The sequence below is a fragment of the Cherax quadricarinatus genome, chromosome 28, assembly GCF_038502225.1.
Source record: "Cherax quadricarinatus isolate ZL_2023a chromosome 28, ASM3850222v1, whole genome shotgun sequence".
Taxonomy (NCBI): domain Eukaryota; kingdom Metazoa; phylum Arthropoda; class Malacostraca; order Decapoda; family Parastacidae; genus Cherax; species Cherax quadricarinatus.
The window spans coordinates 10,249,165-10,257,451 of NC_091319.1; the positions used below are offsets into that span (position 1 = coordinate 10,249,165).

Consider the following 8,287-nt stretch of genomic DNA (forward strand, 5'->3'; position numbering starts at 1 on the left):
ATATATATATATATATATATATATATATATCAATGCAACCACTGTGAAAGAATAGAGAAGTTCCAAGCGCTTTCGTGACTACTCACATTATCAAGGAACAATTGTTCCTTGATAATGTGAGTAGTCACATTATATATATATATATATATATATATATATATATATATATATATATATATATATATATATATATATATATATATATATATATATATATATATATATATATATATAAACTTCTTAGCACATGTTAATTATAAGCAAAAAAGTAATATAAATAGATATAAAACTTACAAAAAGTTGAGATGTGATAGCCACTAATAAATTCCTGAGGATTTAAAAGAAAGAAGAGGAGAACAAGAAGACTCTTCTTGGGTTACTGAAGACGCTAGGCACACACAAAAAGATGGCAGGAAGTATTTCTTTAAGAAATCTGTAGTTGGTGAGTGAGAGGAACTCCGCCAGGAGGCTTGCTAGGAACAACAACTACCTTGGTGAATGTTAAAACAGATTTTTGGGATGAATTAAGAGAGAGAGATAGGATTTAAGACACCAGCTGTCCCTGTTCACCTAGTAGGAACCTGGATGTTAGCCGACTCGTGTGGGTCGCATCCTGAGGACAAAATTAACCTAATATGCCCCAAATGCTCTGCGTATCAAGGGGCTTGCTATGTAGTATGTCATAAGAACATAAGAAAGAAGGAACACTGCAACAGGCCTACTAACCCATGCGGAGCAGGTCCATGTCCCCCCCCCCCCCGGATTAGGCCAATGACCCCCTCCCCGGATTAGCCCAATGACCCACCCAGTCTGATCATCTCCACTCAAGGATGGAGCACTGCACCAGACCCAGCAGCACAAGCTAGTCAGGTCCAACTCACACCCACCCACACCCACTCATGTATTTATCTAACCTATTTTTAAAACTACACAACGTTTTAGCCTGAATAACTGTACTCGGGAGTTTGTTCCACTCATCCACAACTCTATTACCAAACCAATGCTTTCCTATATCCTTCCTGAATCTGAATTTTTCCAACTTGAAACCATTGCTGTAAGTCCTGTCTTGGCTGGAAATTTTCAGCACGCTATTTACATCCCCTTTATTTATTCCTGTTTTCCATTTATACACCTCGATCATATCTCCCCTAATTCTACGTCTTTCAAGAGAGTGCAGATTCAGGGTCCTCAGTCTATCCTCATAGGGAAGATTTCTGATACATGGGATCATCTTTGTTATCCTCCTCTGTACGTTTTCCAGAGCATTTATATCCATTCTGTAATACGGTGACCAGAACTGAGCAGCATAGTCTAAATGAGGCCTAACCAAGGATATATAGAGTTGAAGAACAACCTGAGGGCTTCTATTATTTATACTTCTAGATATGAAGCCAAGATTTCTGTTAGCTTTATTGCGAACACTAATGCACTGTTGTCTTGGTTTTAGATTACTGCTAACCAGAACTCCTAAATCCTTTTCGCAATCAGTAGTATTAAGATCTACATTATTTAGTTTATATGTGGCATGGTTATTTACCTGTCCAACATTTAGAACTTTGCATTTGTCAACATTAAACTGCATCTGCCACTTCTCCGACCATTGCATCAGTCTATTCAAATCATCCTGGAGTGCTCTAGTGTCCTCATTAGAATGAATTGGACGGCCTATTTTGGTGTCATCAGCAAATTTGCTTATGTCGCTATTTATTCCCTCATCTATGTCGTTTATGTAAATTGTGAACAACAACGGGCCCAACACTGACTCCTGAGGAACACCGCTTGTGACGTGCCCCCACTCTGATTTCTCCCCATTTATGCAAACTCTCTGCTGTCTATTTGTCAGCCATGCCTTTACCCAGGAAAAAATTTCTCCTATTCCGTGTGCCTTAAGTTTCCTCGATAGCCTCTGGTGTGGAACTCTATCGAAAGCCTTACTGAAGTCCATATACACAATATCATATTCATTACCATGATCTACCTCCTCAAACACCTTAGTGAAAAAAATTAGTAAATTCGTAAGTCAGGAACGCCCCTTTGTAAAACCGTGTTGAGATTCATTAATCAATGTGTGCCTGTCAAGATGGCTACGAATTGCTTCGGCAATTATTGATTCCATAAATTTTCCCACTATGGAGGTAAGGCTTATTGGTCTATATTTCGAAGCCAAGGACCTGTCACCTGCCTTGTAAATAGGTATTACATTTGCCATTTTCCACTTATCAGGCACTATGCCAGTTCGTAGTGATATGTTAAAAAGATTAGCCAAAGGTATGCTAAGTTCCTCTTTACATTCCTTTAACACCCTTGCAAACAGTCCATCAGGACCTGGGGATTTGTTAGGTTTTAGTTTCTCTATTTGTCTGAGGACCATGTCATTGATGTCAGCTATGGTCTGTATGAGTTGTATCATGTGCTTGTGCAAATAAACATTATTATTATTATGATGATGATTATTATTATTATCATTATTATTATTATTATTATTATTATTATTATTATTATTATTATTATTATAGGATGGGACGCGAGAGTCTTGCCGCGGTGATCGCTGTTATTGTCACTATGTAGTGGAGAAAAGACACTAGTTTGCGGGACAGGCTTTTACCGGGACGACGTTTCAGTCTACGTGTATACTCAGTGTTGGGGTTTATATTTCGCGTTGTGTCGCCTTTATATTTCGCGACACGCTGGTGCTGACATCTACGGACATCAAGTGGCATAGTATATGTGGAGCTTTATTAGTCTTGATAAAGCTCTACACAGAGCGAAGCATTGCCACAATAAAAAAAATGCAGTGTGTCTCCTTCATGCATACGGGCCGGGAGCTGTGATTCGACCTCTGTAACCACACTGGAGGACAGGAGGGTCAGGGGAGACATGATAACGACATATAAAATACTGCGCGGAATAGACGAGGTGGACAAAGACGGGATGTTCCAGAGATGGGACACAGACACAAGAGGTCACAATTGGAAGTTGAAGACTCAGATGAATCAAAGGGATGTTAGGAAGTATTTCTTCAGTCATAGAGTAGTCAAGCCATGGAATAGCCTAGAAGGTGATGTAGTGGAGGCAGGAACTATACATAGTTTTAAGGCGAGGTATGATAGAGCTCATGGGGCAGGGAGAGAAAGGACCTAGTAGCAATCAGCGAAGAGGCGGGGCCAGGAGCTGTGAATCGACCCCTGCAACCACAAATAGGTGAGTACAAATAGGTGAGTACACACACACACACACACACACACACACACACACACACACACACACACACACACACACACACACACACACACACACACACACACACACCAAACAAACACGTCACCATTAGAGCAGACAGGATCAGTACAACGTTACACCAAGTAATAAACTCTCCCACCTGACTTGCCGAGGACTATTAAAATTTGAACATACAGCTTATCATGTATTGGAAGGAAGCCTCGCCGTACTAAAACAATCACTGGTATTTAACGAAGGCTTAATCTATTTGCATATACTGGCATTTAGAGTAGCAGGTTCGCCGTTTAATGGTGTGTTTTAGTGTCTCGAAAGGCGCCGACCCTGCTGGCTAGCTTGCTGAGGCTTGTTAGGTGGGTGTGGTTGTTGTCCAGTGAGGGGAGGGGGGTTAGTAGGTGGTGGCTGTGATGGTGGCAGTAGTGGTGGTAAGGATGGTAGGATGTTGATGGTGGCAGTAGTGGTGGTAAGGATGGTAGGATGTTGATGGTGGCAGTAGTGGTGGTAAGGATGGTAGGATGTTGATGGTGGTGGAGACGGTGGTGATAGAAGGTGGAGTTGTGGGTAGCATGTAATAGTGATGGAAGTGGTGGGTAACATGTGATGGTAGTGGTGGGTAGCATGTGATAGTGATGGTAGTGGTAGGTAGCATGTGATAGTGATGGTAGTGGTGGGTAGCATGTGATAGTGATGGTAGTGGTGGGTAACATGTGATAGTGATGGTAGTGGTAGGTAGCATGTGATAGTGATGGTAGTGGCGGGTAGCATATGATAGTGGTGGGTAGCATGTGATAGTGATGGTAGTGGTAGGTAGCATGTGATAGTGATGGTAGTGGTGGGTAGCATGTGATGGTAATGGTGGGTAGCATGTGATAGTTATGGTAGTGGTGGGTAGCATGTGATAGTGATGGTAGTGGTGAGTAGCATGTGATAGTGATGGTAGTGGTGGGTAGCATGTGATAGTGATGGTAGTGGTGGGTAGCATGTGATGGTAATGGTGGGTAGCATGTGATAGTGATGGTAGTAGTGGGTAGCATGTGATAGTGATGGTAGTGGTGGGTAGCATGTGATAGTGATGGTAGTGGTGGGTAGCATGTGATGGTAGTGAAGGCTGATACTACCACAGGTGGTAGTGTTGGAGACAAATCGTGGTTGTGGTAGTGACAAGATGTAGTAAAAATAGAGACTAGAAGTAATTGATATAGGGTATGATAAAAGGTATGTTTAATGAAGGGTGTATACATGGTGCTGGCAGGGTGTGAGTGTAGTGATGGAAGGATATAGTGAAGGTAGGGTGTGGGTGTAGTGATGGAAGGATATAGTGAAGGTAGGGTGTGGGTGTAGTGATGGAAGGATATAGTGAAGGTAGGGTATGAGTGTAGTGATGGAAGGATATAGTGAAGCTAAGGTGTGGGAGTAATGGTCAAAGGGAGTGAAAATCAATATTGATATTGAAATACAAAACACTGGCTGGCACGTACGCTGTTTGAGCTTCGAAGTTCATGTTGAGGTGAGATGTCAGAGGCTGTACAAACGTCGGACGCAGCTTTGCGTCACAGAAGATACCAGAGGCTGTACAAACATCGGACGCAGCTTTGCGTCACAGAAGATACCAGAGGCTGTACAAACATCGGACGCAGCTTTGCGTCACAGAAAATACCAGAGGCTGTACAAACATCGGACGCAGCTTTGCGTCACAGAAGATACCAGAGGCTGTACAAACATCGGACGCAGCTTTGCGTCACATAGAGCAGCACAATCATGGCTACAAAAAACACAGTGACACGTCTCACTGCCATCACACAACATAAAACTCTTTGAGAGGGCGCTAAGAAGGCAAATTACCAGTTTTATGGAAGGTCGTGAATTTCACAACCCAGCTCAACACGGCTTTACAAGAAAATCAAAGGTATTGTAGGAAAAGAAAATTGCAGGTGTTGTATATACGGATTTTTCAAACACATTTGACAGCTGTAACCACGGAGTTAGAGCTTATAAAATGGAGTCGCAGTGTATGGCAAGGAAGTAGGGAACCGGATATTCTTATTTGACCATGTTTTTGGTCCGACTTGTACTTGTAAATGGTCCAAGTCGGACCGAAACGTCGCTAAAACCTTCTCTCTCCTTTGGGCTGGTTATTTGTGTAATATATTTCTTACATACATTTCCGAGTGATAGCAAAAAAAAATTATTAAGTTTGAGGAGAGTAAAAAGTTAAGTGGCACAGGCCTGGTCCCAGCAGGTTTGTTTCTCACCTTTACAGCAGAAACACAAATACGAACCACAACTTCGTGCCATCTTTTCCAGAGACCATTGAAATAAGCTAGAGTTGTCTCAGGAGAAGACGTAGTGAACAACAGATATCAAGATTGTCAGGTCAGGTCAGGTTCATTAGGAAACAAGACAAGTGTTTTCCTGACGCGGGTCTTAGATGCTGACCCGCCGTTGGAGCTTTTGGTCATCTGACCGAGGCCTTCCGCTGGCTTACCGGTTCAGCCCTTTAAAAATTATGGTCAGTTATAACCATTTAGTTATATTTTTCAAGATTTTCAGTGTAAAACAACGTCATGATCAACACAAACTTCAAGAACGAAGAACTGAACACAAATACGGGATACAGAACGCAGTTAGATCTGGTCTTAGAACTGCGGGAAATGGTGAAAAATCAAGGAATATTAATGTCGAATCGCCTGTCTTTTAGAGAACCCAAATATGGAGTGTAACCAAAGCCAGGAAAATAATAGGTTTCATGAAAATTCTAATGATGATAATGACAAGTGTGATAAATTTGATAATAACTTGAAAAAAAGGTAGAAGTTGTGAAAAGATAAAGTTTGATGAGAGTGCAATAATATCGCAAATATCGTAGCACAGAAAATTTCGAGCCACAGCAGTGACGGTACAAGACTAAGCTCTTGCTCTCTGTAGTGTGGGATACTGCTAGGTGTCTACGCTTGCTTTGAAGGTGGACGAGATAGTTTGTTGTGTGCAGTGATAATAATAATTATTATTTCTACAAGTACATGCTGTATAGCCCTTGTGGCTTAGCGCTTCTTTTTGATTATAATAATAATAATAATACAAGTACATGTAGAACTTATACAAACCTCGCTGACATCGGTGATATAATATATAGAAAATTCCTGGCTATGCAGAGCATTTCGGGCAAAAATTGCGTTATGTCCCCAGGATGCGACCCACACCAGTCGGCTAAGACCCATTTACCTACTTACTACTAGGTGAACAAGGACAGCAGGTGTCTTAACGAAACACTCTCTAATGTTTTCACCCGTACCGGGGGTCGAACCACAGACCTCAGTGTGTGAACTGGGTGCGCTAGTAACCGAACTTATTAACGTCGAGGTCCTCCCAGGAACTTTCATCCAGAATACTTTGTTCCCTACGATAGGGATTACAGTCAGCTCTTTGAGAGACACGCATCTATCCGTGTATATACGTGAGATAAACCTCTATCAAGTGTAAATATACTTGGGAGATACTTACGTCATTATATGTATACGCTTGAGCTGCATCCTTATCGATATAGATATATACATTTGAGAGATGCACACAGCTGTCGATGTATATAATATACATCTGTGGTGAGAGCAAAAAGCGTCAACGTAAGAAGAAAGGAAAAGGTTGCTGTATATACTTTTAGAGAAGAGAGTAATAGTAGGGTCCCTCTGGTATCAGTACTCCCACCCTCCCCTATCCTTCTTCCTCCCTCGCTCCCTCCTTGACTTCCTCTGTCTCTCCCTCTACGCCTCCTTTCCTCCGTTTACTCCCTTTATCTCCCTCCTTTCCTCTTCCGCAACACAAAGTGGCAAGATAACTCAGGCTTATTCTTTCATTTGCTTGGTTCCCAGAGTGGTAATGATAGAGATTGAAACAACATACGAGCATCAGATAGCGTGCCCCTGGCAGACACCCCAGCCCCGAGGTCATTACTCGTGTGGTAGACGGTGTAGACCAGGCACTGTAGCAGGCAGGCGGGTGTACCTGTGTATACACCCAGTGTAAGTCGTAAGGAATAACTGTCAGTGAATAAACAGAAGCATGGACCACGGTTCGAGTCCCGCCCATTCTTCTGTTTTTTTCATCTGTGTATGCCTGTATAAACCTAAGAACGGGTTCAAAAGGGGTTATTGACTCATAGCAACCCAACCTGGGAGAGACTTCCCTGGTGACTGCTTGTTCAACTAGGCTGTTGCTATTTATGACTGGTCCACATGGTCATCACAGTCAGGTTAATGCGACACTTAACTGAAATACTTGGAAGTTACCTGGAGTCGCTTCCGCAGGTCACCGCCTCCGGGGCTTGACCCCAGACCAGGCCTCCTGGTTGCTGGCTTAATCGATGAGGCTGTTGGTTCCTGGCTCAACGTGTGCACCACAGCTCGGCTGATCGGGAACTGATTTGAGGAACCTGTCGAGTTTAATCTTGAAGCCAGTCAGGGATCTGCTAGTAATCCCCCTTATGCATGAAAGGAGGGTGTTGAAGAGTCGTGGTCTCTTTACACTAATTGAGTGGTGTGCTCATGCCTCCCCTGCTCTTCATCCGAAGTATGTTACACCACCTGTCAAGCCTCTTGCGTTCGTATGTAATGATTTTGGTGTAGATCTGGGACCAGTCCTTCCAGGATCTTCCAGGTGTAGATTATCATGCACCTTTCTTGCCTTCGTTCTAGGAAGTACAGTTCGAGGGAATTCAGGCGCTCCCAGTAATTTAAATGTTTGAGTGATGGCGGAGGCAGTGATCCAGTTTCTTCTTGAAGACTTCTGCACTTGTTCTGGTAATATTTCTGATATCTTCTGGTAGCAGGATGAAGAGTCTTGGACCACGGTTGTTGTTACAGTGTTCTCGTATTGTGCCCATGACGCCCCTGCTTTTCACTGGTTTTCTTTTACCGTTCCTCCCATATTTCTCACTTCGATATGTTATGGTAGTGGATAGACCAGGGAATAGGCCCTCGGGTATCTTTTTTTCGCACCAGAGAATATACTCCAAGCACTTTGAGGTATTCCCAGTAGTTGAATACCTTATTGACTT

General features: G+C 42.7%; 1 long non-coding RNA gene across 2 annotated transcripts in view; it reads right to left on the minus strand.

Annotated features, from left to right (window-relative positions):
* The window catches only part of LOC138853318 (uncharacterized), a 106,977-nt gene extending 99,154 nt beyond the window's left edge, over positions 1-7,823 (minus strand). For both annotated transcript variants that reach the window (XR_011392527.1, XR_011392526.1), the window contains exon 1: positions 7,521-7,823. This is a non-coding gene — a long non-coding RNA (uncharacterized lncRNA). The remainder of the gene's footprint in view (positions 1-7,520) is intronic.
* Positions 7,824-8,287: the final 464 nt, after the last annotated feature.